Raw genomic sequence first — 17302 nt, 5'->3', positions numbered from 1 at the left:
GAGCTGGTTTTTAGAACTGCAGCTCTGATTCACATTTTCACCTATTTCCAAACCATGATGTATCCCCTATGACCCTTTCAAGGGATTACCCTTCCTCGGGTGCCAAAGTTGACTTTCACGAAACTGTGTTTGGACCCTCTAGCACTTCTTTAGGAACCCTCCTCTATCATTTGAGCTGGTTTTGAGAGCTGTAGCTCTGATTCACATTTTACCTATTTCCAAAGCATGATGTTTGCGCTATTACCCTTTCACCTGATTACCCTCCCTGGGGTGCCAAAGTTAACTTTGACGAACTTGTGTTTGGACCCTCTGGCACTCCATCAGGAACCCTCCTCTATCATTTGAGCTGGTTTTGAGAACTGTAGCTCCGATTCCCCTTTTTGCCTATTTCCCAACCATGATGTATCCACTATTATACTTTCACGGGATTACCCTTCCTCAGGTGCTAAATTTGACTTTCACGAAACTGTGTTTGGACCCTCTAGCACTCCATCCGGAACCCTCCTCTATCATTTGAGGTGGTTTTGAGTGCTGTAGCTCCGATTCACATTTTTACCTGTTTCCAAACCATGATGTATCCACTATGACACTTTGACCTGATCACCCTCCCTGGGGTGCCAAAGTTGACTTTCACGAAACTGTGTTTTGACCCTCTAACACTCCATCAGGAACCCTCCTCTATCATTTGAGCTGATTTTGAGAGCTGTAGCTCCGATTCCCCTTTTCACCTATTTCCCAACCATGATGTATCCACTATTATACTTTCACGGGATTACCCTTCCTCAGGTGCTTAATTTGACTTTCACGAAACTGTGTTTGGACCCTCTAGCACTCCATCAGGAACCCTCCTCTATCATTTGAGCTGGTTTATAGAACTGTAGCTCCTATTTACATTTTTACCTATTTCCAAACCATGATGTATCCACTATGACCCTTTCAAGGGATGAACCTTCCATTGGTGCCAAAGTCGAACTTAACAAAACTGTATTTGTACACTCTAGCACTCCATCAGGAACCCTCCTCTATTATTTGAGCTGGTTTTTAGAACTGTAGCTCCGAGTCACATTTGTACCTATTTCCAAACCATGATGTATCCCCTATTTCCCTCTCACGGGATTACCCTTCGTCGGGTGCCAAAGTTCACGTTCATGAAACTGTGTTTTGACCCTCCAACGCTCCACCAGGAACCCTCCTCTATCATTTGAGCTGGTTTATAGAACTGTAGCTCCTATTTACATTTTTACCTATTTCCAAACCATGATGTATCCACTATTGTACTTTCACAGGATTACCCTTCCTCGGGTGCCAAAGTTGACTTTCACGAAACTGTGTTTTGACCCTCTAGCACTCCATCAGGAACCCTCCTCTATCATTTGAGCTGGTTTATAGAACTGTAGCTCCGAGTCACATTTGTACCTATTTCCAAACCATGATGTATCCCCTATTTCCCTCTCACGGGATTACCCTTCCTGGGGTGCCAAAGTTGACTTTCACGAAACTGTGTTTTAAACCTCCAGCACTCCAACAGGAACCCTCCTCTATCATTGGAGGTGGTGTTTTTAGAGCTGTGGCTCCGATTCACATTTTTACCTATTTCCAAACCATGATGTATCCACTATTACCCTTTCAAGGGACAACCCTCCCTGGGGTGCCAAAGTTGACTTTCAGGAAACTGTGTTTTGACCCTCTAGCACTCCATCAGGAACCCTCCTCTATCATTTGAGCTGGTTCTAAAACCTGTAGCTCCGATTCACATTTTTACCTATTTCCAAACCATGATGTATCCACTATTATACTTTCACGGGATTACCCTTCCTCAGGTGCTAAATTTGACTTTCACGAAACTGTGTTTTGACCCTCTAGCACTAAATCAGGAACCCTCCTCTATCATTTGAGCTGGTTTATAGAACTGTAGCTCCTATTTACATTTTTACCTATTTCCAAACCATGATGTATCCACTATGACCCTTTCAAGGGATGAACCTTCCATTGGTGCCAAAGTTTAACTTCACAAAACTGTATTTGTACACGCTAGCACTCCATCAGGAACCCTCCTCTATTATTTGAGCTGGTTTTTAGAACTGTAGCTCCAAGTCACATTTTACCTATTTCCAAACCATGATGTTTCCCCTATGACCCTTTGACCGAATTACCCTTCCTGGGGTGCCAAAGTTGACTTTCACAAAAAAGTGTGTTGACCCTCTAGCACTCCACCAGGAACCCTCCTCGATCATTTGAGCTGGTTTTGAGAGCTGTAGCTCCGATTCACATTTTTACCTATTTCCAAACCATGATGTATCCACTATTACCCTTTCACGGGATTACCCTTTATGGGGTGCCAAAGTTGACCTTCACGAAACTGTGTTTGGACCCTCTAGCACTCCATCAGGAACCCTCCTCTATCATTTGAGCTGTTTTTGAAACCTGTAGCTCCGATTCCCCTTTTTACCTATTTCCAAACCATGATGTATCCACTATAATACTTTCACGGGATTACCCTTCCTGGGGTGCCATAGTTGACTTTCACAAAACTGTGTGTTGACCCTCTAGCACTCCATCAATAACCCTCCTCTATCATTTGAGCTGGTTTTAAAGGCTCTATCTCCGATTCACATTTTCACCTATTTCCAAACCATGATGTATCCCCTATGACCCTTTCAAGGGATTACCCTTCCTGGGGTGCCAAAGTTGACTTTCACGAAACTGTGTTTTGACCCTCTAGCACTCCATCAGGAACCCTCCTCTAAGATTTGAGCTGGTTTTAAGGGCTCTATCTCCGATTCACATTTTCACCTGTTTCCAAACGATGATGTATCCACTATTTCCCTTTCACTTGATTACCCTTTTTGGGGTGCCAAAGCTGTCCTTCACAAAACCGTGTTTGTACCCTCTAGCACTTCATCAGGAACCCTCCTCTATCATTTGAGCTGGTTTTTAGAACTGTAGCTCCGATTCAGTTTTTTACCTATTTCCAAACCATAATGTATCCACTCTGACTCTTTCACGGGATTACCCTTCCTGGGGTGCCAAAGTTGACTTTCACAAAACTGTGTTTTGACCCTCTAGCACTCCATCAGGAACCCTCCTCTATCATTTGAGCTGGTTTTAAGGGCTCTCTCTCCGATTCACATTTTCACCTATTTCCAAACCATGATGTATCCACTATTACCCTTTCACTTGATTACCCTTCTTGGGGTGCCAAAGTTGTCCTTCACAAAACCGTGTTTGTACCCTCTAGCACTCCATCAGGAACCCTCCTCTATCATTTGAGCTGGTTTTTAGAACTGTAGCTCCGATTCAGTTTTTTACCTATTTCCAAACCATAATGTATCCACTCTGACTCTTTCACGGGATTACCCTTCCTGGGGTGCCAAAGATGACTTTCACGAAACTGTGTTTGGACCCTCTAGCACTCCATCAGGAACCCTCCTCTATTATTTGAGCTGGTTTGAAAACCTGTAACCCCGATTCACCTTTCTGCCTATTTGCAAACCATGATGTATCCACTGTTACCCATTCACGGGATTACCCTTTCTGGGGTGCCATCTTACATCTGACTACAGAGTGCAATACACCCTCAAAGTTGACGTAAGCACGATGCAATACGTTTATTATTGTTAAGGCTGTTGCTAATTAATGTGAAACTATGTTTTACGACACTATTTGGAATGTTGGTATTCCCCGAACGGAAGCGAGTTATATACAGATATTTAGCCACGAGTGTGCCTATCTATTACCAAACTCAACTTTCAAACATGGGCTGGTTACCCACAATGGCCTCATTTAGAACGCAACGTTATAGAGGAGACGTGGCGTCCTTGCATTGCTCACGACATCACCTCACCATGCCAAAGTAATATTTTCCCCTAGGTCATCGTATGAAAAATATGAGCCCCGATATTTTCGATCTCGTAGTTAATATGGCTCATGGGCCAATCTGGTAGAAATATTAATATTCATTATTCTGCTGGAGTAGATCATCCGGGTATGATTGGTGCTGTAAGTTGGAGACCCACTTGCTTTTAGCATTGTCCTTGTGATACTCCGTGGTGGGTGGGTGGCTCGGATGATGAACCATATTACACTAACCATGGCTTACACCTATGAAATTCCGCCCAAAAGCCCAAAATGTCCACTTGAAATTGACCCTATTGATACTGATCACAGACCTTCTGCATCGATTGAGTATTGGCCTCTTTTCCTTGTGATCGAGACTCCTGACAAGACACCGTAAAAGGTGAACCCCTTTGCTGTATCCAAGGGTATTGAAGTAGTACAGGAGGAGGCAGCTGAAAAATCTGATGTCGTAGTCTCCCCAGTACTGACTTTGTTTGACACTATCTTCAGTTAGTATGATGTCTTTGGCTCATGAAAAGGCCTTTAATACTCAGGTTTTCACAGGCCATTTTATGTGGTGGAGGTCTGTGAGCATTTTCATGACATTTGGTTTGCTGGCCGACAACATCTCAAAGTTAATCATGGATAGTTTTACTAATATCAATCTGATCACTGTCATTGTGACTTTTGTGTATTGCTAACGTGTGTATATGTTTTTGGACATATACTTGCTTTTGAAAATAATGGAAATGACCTCCATTTTGAATTGTCTTCTCGGCAGTTACATTTACATAAAAATTAACACCGAATGTGTCCATTTACGGCCAATGTTGATACTTTTTATGTTTTTTGACACTTGTATCTTCTAGAGTGGTGACTCGGGCACAAAACAGGTGATGTCGTAGTCTCCCCAGTACTGACTTTGTTTGACACTATCTTCAATTAGTATGATGTCTTTGGCTCATGAAAAGGCCTTTAATACTCAGGTTTTCACAGGCCATTTTATGTGGTGGAGGTCTGTGAGCATTTTCATGACATTTGGTTTGCTGGCCGACAACATCTCAAAGTTAATCATGGATAGTTTAACTAATATCAATCTGATCACTGTCATTGTGACGTATGTGTATTGCTAAAGGGTGTAAAATTTTTTGACAGATATTTGCTTTTGAAAATAATGAAAATGACTATTTGATGAAATAGCAGTATCCAAAGTATTAGAAAACTATGCTTCACGATCGATAACTGACTCTAAGCTCTCGTAGTAGCTATTCAAATGGTCTGTCAGATAACTGTTAATCACTTTTGATACATTCAGAAGCTTACAATTTGTTCAGTTTATCTGCTTTGATATAGATCTCTCTCTGATGGCATACTGACTTTATTGCATTTACTCTGTGTCAGTTCAACCATTCGATGGAGAGCAGCATCTCTCGACATCAGAACACCTGAACAGGGATACGCTGACCATCACAAATGCTCTAACCATGGTCAGCTGGTAAAGGAATATGATTGGCAAACATGCACTTGGTTGTTTACTTGCGCAATGTAATATTCTAGACTGTTGGATGTTGGTGGGAGCTTTTCATTTAATGTATTGTCTCATCTACAGACACCACTGGATTGTTTAGTACATACATTGAACTAAAGGTCTGTGCGATGTGATCTAGTAATGTTGATAGGCTTTTGTATTGTACGTTCTGGTTTGTAGACATTAGAATACCCCCGTGTATTGATCTATTGTTTTAACGTTGGACTTGTTTCGTGATGTGTTTCTGTGTTGGCGGTGTTTAGCAGTGCATGGCAGTGTATGGCTAAAAACAAGCACTCCTACAAGGCGATAAAGTCGTGCACATCCGATTTCCATGGACAAAAACAATTCTTCTCCAGTTCACAAGTTTCACAAACAAAACAGCAAAACAAACAAGTACAATTGGACCAGCTGTGCGGATTATGTTTTATTAATGTCATCATTCCCAACATGGAACAGTACCAAATCCTCGAACAGAAACACCAACATTGTTGTCGCAGATTGTGTGTCTAAATTGATCTTGATCAAATTTGAGATTTGAACAAGGTCAAAGGTAACTGAAGCCCGACACGTAAAACCAGAGATAAAAAACATTTTTGAGAAAAAAAACTCTGGAACCGTGTTCCCTCAACGTATGCAACGCCACCTATTCTACTGGAGGGTTTACAGTAGTAGACACGCAGAGTACATTGTCACAAAATGTCCGAACAGTAAAACATCCACATGCTGCTCCAGAAGAGACCTTGATCCACTTCTGTCCACGGAATATCTTCTCGGCAGTCGTCCTGCCTCTGGGGGACTTCAGGGTCCATTTCCGCCCCCAGGACGATGGCATCCACGCTCCTGATAATAAAGGTAAACATATTTTACATCATTTGCACTGTGTGAATAAATGCAAAATGTATGATTCCACGAGAACATATCTCAAACACAAAAATCAAGTTGTGACTTGGCAGTAGACGTCATTGTACACAAGGAGGCACTGTGTGTTTTCTTTAAAAGATCATTTGGAAACACACAGTGGCTTCTGCTAATAAAGGTAAACAGTATTCTGTATCATAATTTATACTTCCAGCACATATTAAGACTGCATGAGTGTCGTTTTTACACTGCTTTAACCAGCATACCAGCTATATCACGGTGAGAAACAACAAATATCGGCTCCACACATCATTCAGATATTGAAAATCGAAATAGGTTTGTTTGGAGCGTCATGAGCGAACACTTTAACCATTCGGGAATTCGACGATCCCCTTACATTTAAATGCAAAGCAAATATATCGGGACGTGGAAAACAAAATTTCATCTAAGTCTTAAACTGAAATAGTGAATGCTTTACCAGCAGGTGGCCAGTACACCGACTTTCAAAGTGACCATCCGGGACTTGCTTTGCCTCGAACTACCTATTGAAGGACGGAATGGTGGGTTAACACTAAGTTATACTATCTATAGATAGCATCGTACAGGGCATGCACGAAGGGGGCCCTATCTACACTAACCCCTAATCTACCAGTCAAGTGCAGTCAGCATTGGGTCTACTGGGGGTGCTGAAAAGACTGGGGCCACAGAGTGTGCCAACCCTAAACTAGCTGGGTTGCTGTAACAACCATCCTGACTGTACAGTCAGGCCCTAGCACCGAACCTACTCCATGTACGCTCGGCAGGGGGCTACGCGGAGAGCAGACGCACAGTGGAGCCACCATGAGACAAAAGCTCATCCCATCGGACCCTCGGAAAGCCAGTGTACTAAAGTCCAGGTGGAAAGGTTTAGAGTGACACAACACCAAATCCAGAGTGTGCCAGGGTTCCTGCGTCTGAAAGAAATGAGTCATGCATAAGCATCAGTAATCACATTTCTCTCGGATGTAGATTGTATTAACAACAGCGAGTAAGTGTGGTTTTCTGCCGCTTTGGGCAATTTTCCAACGACGAGTCTCGTACGTGGGCGTGGGGCATAGTATTTAAGTGAGGACTCGAACAATGGTACTGAACATGACGTGCCAACACTTGAACAACTAGGCTACACTACAACTCCGTTTACATGCAGAAACCAGCATCAACCTTTCCCATCTATACCTAAAGGGCTGTGACTATGCTGGTCGTAAGAGGCGACTAACGGGATCGGGTGGTCAGACTCGCTAACGTTTTGGTTGAAACATGTCATCGGTTCCCATTTGCGCAGATCGATGCTCGTGTTGTTGATCACTGGATTGTCTTGTCCAGACTCGATTATTTACAGACCGTCACCTTATAGCTGAATATTGCTGAGTGCGGCGTAAAACTAAACTCACTCACTCCTAAATGACTGTATAGTATGAGAGAATTAGTGTGCACTATATATGAAGCAAATATTTTCTTCCAAATGGAGTTGAAAACACCTGCCTGTCTGGTCCTCTGTCACCCTTCCGAAGAATCCATGGTCCACGTCTATCCATGGAATATCTTCTTGGCAGTCGTCCTGCCTCTGGGGGACTTCAGGGTCCATTTCCGCCCCCAGGACGATGGCATCCACGTTCCTAATAGTGACGACAACGAATAGGTTAATGTTTCACATCACTGATACTTACTACATAGATAATAAATATTAAAAGCATATGCTTTTTGGTCAGGAAAACGCTGTAACCTGAAACACAAGTTGTAACTTGCTCATGACGTCATTGTCAACAAGAATATATAGTATGTTGTCTTCAAACGATAGTTTGGAGAACTTGCCTTCCTGGTAGTCTGGCGGCTTTGTGGTCGTTGTCCTGCCGCAAGAAGAGACCTTGATCCACTTCTGTCCATGGAATATCTTCTCGGCAGTCGTCCTGCCTCTGGGGGACTTCAGGGTCCATTTCCGCCCCCAGGTAGATGGCATCCCTGCTCATTACAGTAAAGAGAATATAGTTTACATCGCTGGCACTTACTGTGTGCATAAATGCAACTTATATGCCTACACGTAAAATCTCAAACATGAAACTCAAGTTGTGATTTTGCAGTAGACGTCATGATAAACAAGGATGCATTGCATGTTATGGTTTATTCAAAAGATTGTTTGAAAGGAACAGTTGCATGCGTAAGCAACGGTTCTACTTAAAAAGGCAAAGAACACTTTACATAATTTATGCTTCTCACACAGATTATGACTGCATGATTTTACTTTTTACACCGCGTTCAGCAATATACTAGCTATATCACGGCGAGTAACTACAGATAGATGCTTCACACATCATTCAGATATGGGAAATCGAAATAGGTTGTTTGGAACGTCATGAGCGAACGCTTTAACCATTCGGTTATTCGACGATCCCCTTACATTTAAATGCAAAGCAAATATGTCGGGACGTGAAAAACAAAATTTAACTTAAGTTTTAAACTGAAATAGTGAATGCTTTACCAGCAGGTGGCCAGTACACTGACTTTCAAAGTGACCATCCGGGACTTGCTTTGCCTCGAACTACCTATTGAAGGACGGAATGGTGGGTTAACACTAAGTTATACTATCTATAGATAGCATCGTACAGGGCATGCACGAAGGGGGCCCTATCTACACTAACCCCTAATCTACCAGTCAAGTGCAGTCAGCATTGGGTCTACTGGGGGTGCTGAAAAGACTGGGGCCACAGAGTGTGCCAACCCTAAACTAGCTGGGTTGCTGTAACAACCATCCTGACTGTACAGTCAGGCCCTAGCACCGAACCTACTCCATGTACGCTCGGCAGGGGGCTACGCGGAGAGCAGACGCACAGTGGAGCCACCATGAGACAAAAGCTCATCCCATCGGACCCTCGGAAAGCCAGTGTACTAAAGTCCAGGTGGAAGGGTTTAGAGTGACACAACACCAAATCCAGAGTGTGCCAGGGTTCCTGCGTCTGAAAGAAATGAGTCATGCATAAGCATCAGTAATCACATTTCTCGCGGATGTAGATTGCATTAACAACAGCGAGTAAGTGTGGTTTTCTGCCGCTTTGGGCAATATTCCAACGACTTGCCTCATAAGTGGGCGTGGGACATAATATTTAGTGAGGACTCGAACAATGGTACTGAACATGACGTGTCAACACTTGAACAACTAGGCTACACTACCACTCCGTTTACATGCAGAAACCAGTATCAACCTTTCCCATCTATACCTAAAGGGCTGTGTACTATGAGAGAATGAGTGTGCCCTTTATATTAACAAAAACCACGAAGATACATATTTTCTTCCAAATAGATATGGAAACACCTACCTGCATGGTCCTCTGTCGCCCTTCCGAAGAATCCTTGAAGTCGTCCTACCTCTACAGGATTTCAAGACTTTCTGTCCCCACGACGAATATTTCACGTCACTATAGGTGGGTGCTCAAACTCCAAGCGGGCTTCAGTCGCTCGCTTCGGGTCGCTCGCTTACGCAACCTAATCCCAGTCGCCGAACCCGAAACAAAGGATTAGAGCTATTGACAGCACCTCAATCACAAGTGTTTGCACGGAGGCATGTTTTCTTATTTAGCGTGAGCCAAGTAAGACCTGGTAATATTCATTATTGAAAGAAAACGAAACAAAATTTTCTTTCATTAATTACAGATGTATTTATGTAAGACATTATAGCTAAAACATAATCAACGGCTAATACAATACAGGTATAACCCATTGTAAATTTAAAATTACAAGTTAAACCCAAAGTGACATAGGGGTATGGAACATTCAATGTAAATGAATTAAAACAAACTGTCGTCCGTGGGTGGGAATGTTGTAAATTGTGATGTGCTTATCACTGCTCATCGCTTTCGTGATTATAGTCCGTTTGCCGTGAAAGCGTACCGATGAATGTCTCTTTAAACAAAAACGTACATCGAATTAAATGAAATAACGATGGCACATTTCTTATAATTTTATACCTTGCCAATTGAACATTTAATTCCCAGAAGTTTATTCAACTTAAGATGAAAGTTGTTAAACAAACGATCGTAATTTCAAATCACTTTCTTTGTTTCTATTACAGGGGGTTTGGGGTGCACATTAAATAAAACGTCGAGAAATTGGGTTGGTCTAAGTTAACGCTCATCGCGTACCGCACGTGCACTTGTTTCACTGTTCTAACTGCTGCGCTTACCTCCTTGCAATACAAACCAGTAATCACGATTTGAATCTATAATCGTTTGTTAAACAACTTCTATCCTAAGTTGAATAAAATTCTAAGACTTAAATTTTCAGTTGCAAGATAAAATGACGTGGATTCGAAATATTAATTTCACTGGTAATTAGTCTGGTTTACGTTTTGTTTAAAGTCAAAAAAATCATCTCAGCATCGTACACCACAATACATGTAAATGAGACACCACCATCACATTCACTAATGCATGGCGCACCACCGCCGGCATTACATGGGACACTAAAACATCCACCAATGCATGGCGCACAACCACCGGCATACATGAGTACACCACGATATCCAACAATGCATGGCACACCGCCAGCCTCATACAAGAGGCATAACCATCACATCCACCAATGAATGGCACACCACCGCTGATATACATGACTACACCCCAACATCCACCAATGCATGGTGCACCACCACAGGCTTACATGAGTACACCACGATATCCAACAATGCATGGCACACCGCCAGCCTCATACAAGAGGCATAACCATCACATCCACCAATGAATGGCACACCACCGCTGATATACATGACTACACCCCAACATCCACCAATGCATGGTGCACCACCACAGGCTTACATGACACATAACCATCACTTCCACCAATGCATGGCACACTGCCACTGACATACACCACTACACCACAACATCCACCAATGAATGGCACACCGCCACTGGTATACATGAGCACACCACAACATCCACCAATGCATTTTGCACCGCCACCGGCATCCATGAGTACACCACAACATCCACCAATGCATGGCACACCGCCACCGACATACATGAGTACACCACCATCACATCCACCAATGCATGGCGCACCACTAGCCTCATACAAGAGACATAACCATCACATCCACCAATGAATGGCACCCCACCACTGATATACATGACTACACCACAACATCCACCAATGCATGGTGCACCACTACCGGCATACATGAGTACACCACAAAATGCACCAATGCACGGGGCACCACCAACGGCATACATAAGTACATCACAACCTCCACGAATGCATTTTGCACCGCCACCGGCATCCATGAGTACACCACAACATCCACCAATGCATGGTACATCGCCACCGACGTACATGAGTACACCACCATCACATCCACCAATGCATGGCGCACCTCTAACCTTATACATGAGACATAACCATCACATCCACCAATGAGTGGCACCCCACCACTGATATACATGACTACACCACAACATCCACCAATGCATTGGGCACCGCCACAGGCATACATGAGACATAACCATCACATCCACCAATGCATGGCACACCGGCACTGACATACATGAGTACACCACAACATCCACCAATGCATGGTGCACCACCACCGGCATACATGAGTACACAACAACATCCACGAATGCATTTTGCACCGCCACCGACATACATGAGTACACCACCATCACATCCACCAATGCATGGCGCACCACTAGCCTCATACAAGAGACATAGCAATCACATCCACCAATGAATGGCACACCACCACTGACATACATGAGTACACCACGACATCCACCAATCCATGGCACACCGCCACTGGTATACATGAGTACACCATAACATCCACCAATGCATGGTGCACCACCAGCCTCATACTAGAGACAAAATCATCACATCTACCAATGAATGGCACACCACCACTGGTATACATGAGCACACCACAACATCCATCAATGCATGGCGCACCGACACCGGCATACATGAGTACACCATAACATCCATTAATGCATGGAGCACCACCACATGCATACATGAGACAAAACCATCACATCCACTAATGGATGGCACACCCCCACCGACATGGGGCACCTCCACCGGTATACATGAGTACATCACAACATCCACGAATGCATTTTGCACCGCCACCGACATACATGAGTACACCACCATCACATCCACCAATGCATGGCACACCACTAGCCTCATACAAGAGACATAACCATCACATCCACCAATGCATGGCACACCGGCACTGACATACATGAGTACACCACAACATCCACCAATGCATGGTGCACCACCACCGGCATACATGAGTACACCATAACATCCACCAATGCATGGTGCACCGCCACCGGCATACATGAGTACACAACAACATCCACCAATGCATGGGGCACCGCCAGCATCATACAAAAGACATAACCATCACATCCACCAATGAATGGCACACCGCCACCGGCATACATGAGTACACCACAACATCCACCAATACAAGCACACCGCCACTGGTATACATGAGTACACCATAACATCCACCAATGCATGGTGCACCACCACATGCATACATGGGACAAAACCATCACATTCACTAATGAATGGCACACCCCCACCGTCATGGGCACCACCACCGGTATACATGACTACATCACAACATCCACCAATGAATGGTGCACCGCCACCGACATCCATGAGTACACCACGACATCCACCAATGCAAGACACACCGCCAGCCTCATACAAGAGACATAAGCATCACATCCACCAATGAATGGCACACCACCGCTGATATACATGACTACACCCCAACATCCACCAATGCATGGTGCACCACCACAGGCTTACATGAGACATAACCATCACTTCCACCAATGCATGGCACAATGCCACTGACATACACCACTACACCACAACATCCACCAATGAATGGCACACCGCCACTGGTATACATGAGCACACCACAACATCCACCAATGCATTTTGCACCGCCACCGGCATCCATGAGTACACCACAACATCCACCAATGCATGGCACACCGCCACCGACATACATGAGTACACCACCATCACATCCACCAATGCATGGCGCACCTCTAGCCTCATAAAAGAGACATAACCATCACATCCACCAATGAATGGCACACCACCAATGACATACATGAGTACACCACGACATCCACCAGTCCATGGCGCACCGCCACTGGCATACATGAGTACACCATAACATCCACCAATGCATGGTGCACCACCAGCCTCATACAAGAGACATAACCATCACGTCCACCAATGAATGGCACATCACCACTGACATACACCACTACACCACAACATCCACCAATGAATGGCACACCGCCACTGGTATACATGAGCACACCACAACATCGACGAATGCATTTTGCACCGCCACCGGCATACATGAGTACACCATAACATCCATCAATGCATGGCACACCGCAACTGACATACATGAGTACACCACCATCACATCCACCAATGCATGGAGCACCACTAGCCTCATACAAGAGACATAACCATCACATCCACCAATGAATGGCACCCCACCACTGATATACATGACTACACCACAACATCCACCAATGCATTCGGCACCGCCAGAGGCATACATGAGACATAACCATCACATCCACCAACGCATGGCACACCGGCACTGACATACATGAGTACACCACAACATCCACCAATGCATGGTGCACCACCACCGGCATACATGAGTACACCATAACATCCACCAATGCATGGTGCACCACCAACAACCAGCTCAAATGATAGAGGAGGGTTCCTGGTGGAGTGCTAAGGGTCCAAACACAGTTTCGTGAAAGTCAACTATGGCACCCCAGGATGGGTAATCACTTGAAAGGGTAATAGTGGATGCATCATGGTTTGGAAATAGGTAAAAATATGAATCGGATCTACAGCTCTCAAAACCAGCTCAAATGATAGAGGAGGGTTCCTGATGGAGTGCTAGAGGGTCCAAACACAGTTTCGTGAAAGTCAACTTTGGCACACCAGGAAGGGTAATCCCGTGAAAGGGTCATAGGGGATACATCATGGTTTGGAAATAGGTGAAAATGTGAATGGGAGATAGAGCCCTTAAAACCAGCTCAAATGATAGAGGAGGGTTCCTGATGGAGTGCTAGAGCGTACAAACACAGTTTTGTGAAAGTCAACTTTGGCACCCCAGGAAGGGTAATCCCGTGAAAGGGTAATAGTGGATACATCATGGTTTGGAAATAGGTAAAAATGTGAATCGGAGGTACAGTTCTAGAAACCAGCTCAAATGATAGAGGAGGGTTCCTGACGGAGTGCTAGAAGGTCCAAACACAGTTTCGTGAAAGTCAACTTTGGCACCCCAGGAAGGGTAATCACGTGAAAGGGTCATAGGGGATACATCATGGTTTGGAAATAGGTAAAAAGGTGAATCGGAGCTACAGGTTTTAAAACCAGCTCAAATGACAGAGGAGGGTTCCTGATGGAGTGCTAGAGGGTACAAACACAGTTTCGTGAAAGTCAACTTTGGCACCCCAGGAAGGGTAATCCCGGTAAAGGGTCATAGGGGATACATCATGGTTTGGAAATATGTAAAAATGTGAATCGGAGCTACAGGTTTTAAAACCAGCTCAAATGATAGAGGAGGGTTTCTGACGGAGTGCAAGAGGGTCCAAACACAGTTTCGTGAAAGTCAACTTTGGCACCCGAGAAAGGGTAATCACGTGGAAGGGGAAAAGTGGATACATCATGCTTTGGAAATAGGTAAAAATGTGAATCGGAGCTACAGCTCTCAAAACCAGCTCAAATGATAGAGGAGGGTTCCTGATGGAGTGCTAGAGGGTCAACACACATTTTTGTGAAAGCCACATTTGGCACCCCAGGAAGGGTAATCCCGTGAAAGGGTCACAGGGGATACATCATGGTTGGGAAATAGGTAAAAATGTGAATCGGAACTACAGCTCTCAAAACCAGCTCAAATGATAGAGGAGGGTTCCTGATGGAGTGCTAGAGGGTCCAAACACAGTTTCGTGAAAGTCAACTTTGGCACCCCAGGAAGGGTAATCACGTGAAAGGGTCATAGGGGATACATCATGGTTGGCAAATAGGTAAAAAGGTGAATCGGAGCTACAGGTTTTGAAACCAGCTCAAATGACAGAGGAGGGTTCCTGATGGAGTGCTAGAGGGTCAATACACAATTTGGTGAAAGTCAACTTTGGCACCCCAGGAAGGGTAATCCCGTGAAAGGGTCATAGGGGATACATCATGGTTTGGAAATATGTAAAAATGTGAATCGGAGCTACAGGTTTTAAAACCAGCTCAAATGATAGAGGAGGGTTCCTGATGGAGTGCTAGAGGGTCCAAACACAGTTTCGTGAAAGTCAACTTTGGCACCCGAGAAAGGGTAATCACGTGGAAGGGGAAAAGTGGATACATCATGGTTTGGAAATAGGTAAAAATGTGAATCGGAGCTACAGCTCTCAAAACCAGCTCAAATGATAGAGGAGGGTTCCTGATGGAGTGCTAGAGGGTCAACACACATTTTTGTGAAAGCCACATTTGGCACCCCAGGAAGGGTAATCCCGTGAAAGGGTCACAGGGGATACATCATGGTTGGGAAATAGGTAAAAAGGTGAATCGGAGCCACAGTTCTAAAAACCAGCTCAAATGATAGAGGAGGGTTCCTGATGGAGTGCTAGAGGGTCCAAACACAGTTTCGTGAAAGTCAACTTTGGCACCCCAGGAAGGGTACTCAGGTCAAAGGGAAATAGTGGATATATCATGGTTTGGAAATAGGTAAAATGTGAATCGGCGTTAGAGCTCTCAAAACCAGCTCAAATGATAGAGGAGGGTTCCTGGTGGAGTTCTAGATGGTCAATGCACAATTTCGTGAAAGACAAATTTGGCACCCCAGGAAGGGTAATCAGGTCAAAGGGTGATAGTAGATACATCATGCTTTGGAAATAGGTAAAAATGTGAATCGGAGCTACAGGTTTTAAAACCAGATCAAATGATTGAGGAGGGTTCCTGATGGAGTGCTAGAGGGTCCAAACAGTTTCGTGAAAGTCCAATTTAGCACCTCAGGAAGGGTAATCCCGTGAACGTATAATAGTGGATACATCATGGTTTGGAAATAGGTAAAAATGTGAATCGGAGCTAAAGCTCTCGAAACCAGCTCAAATGATAGAGGAGGGTTCCTGATGGAGTGCTAGAGGGTCCAAACACAGTTTCGTGAAAGTCAACTTTGGCACCCCAGGAAGGGTAATCAGGTCAAAGGGTAATAGAGGATACATCATGGTTTGGAAATAGGTAAAAATGTGAATCGGAGGTACAGTTCTAAAAACCAGCTCAAATGATAGAGGAGGGTTCCTGATGGAGTGCCAGAGGGTCAAGACACATTTTTCTGAAAGTCAACTTTGGCACCCCAGGAATTGTAATCCCGTGAAAGGGTGATAGTGGATACATCATGGTTGGGAAATAGGTAAAAAGGTGAATCGGAGCCACAGTTCTAAAAACCAGCTCGAATGATAGAGGAGGGTTCCTGGTGGAGTGCTAGAGGGTCCAAACACAGTTTCGTGAAAGTCAACTTTGGCACCCCAGGAAAGGTAATCAGGTCAAAGGGTAATAGTGGATACATCATGGTTTGGAAATCGGTAAAATGTGAATCGGAGTTACAGTTCTCAAAACCAGCTCAAATGATAGAGGAGGGTTCCTGATAGAGTGCTAGAGGGTCCAAACACAGTTTCGTGAAAGTCAACTTTGGCACCCCAGGAAGGGTAATCAGGTCAAAGGGTAAAAGTGGATACATCATGCTTTGGAAATAGGTGAAAATGTGAATCGGAGCTACAGTTTGAAAATCCAGCTCAAATGATAGAGGGGGGTTCTTGATGGAGTGCTAGAGGGTCCAGACAGAGTTTCGTGAAAGTCAACTTTGGCATCCCATTGAGGGTAATCGCGTGAAAGTATAATAGTGGATACATCATGGTTTGGAAAAAGGTAAAAATGTGAATGAGAGCTACAGCTCTCAAAACCAGCTCAAATGATAGAGGTGGGTTTGTGACG

The sequence above is a fragment of the Haliotis asinina genome, chromosome 11, assembly GCF_037392515.1.
Source record: "Haliotis asinina isolate JCU_RB_2024 chromosome 11, JCU_Hal_asi_v2, whole genome shotgun sequence".
In the NCBI taxonomy this organism is placed as follows: domain Eukaryota; kingdom Metazoa; phylum Mollusca; class Gastropoda; order Lepetellida; family Haliotidae; genus Haliotis; species Haliotis asinina.
Note: the sequence above shows the minus strand (reverse complement) of the source record.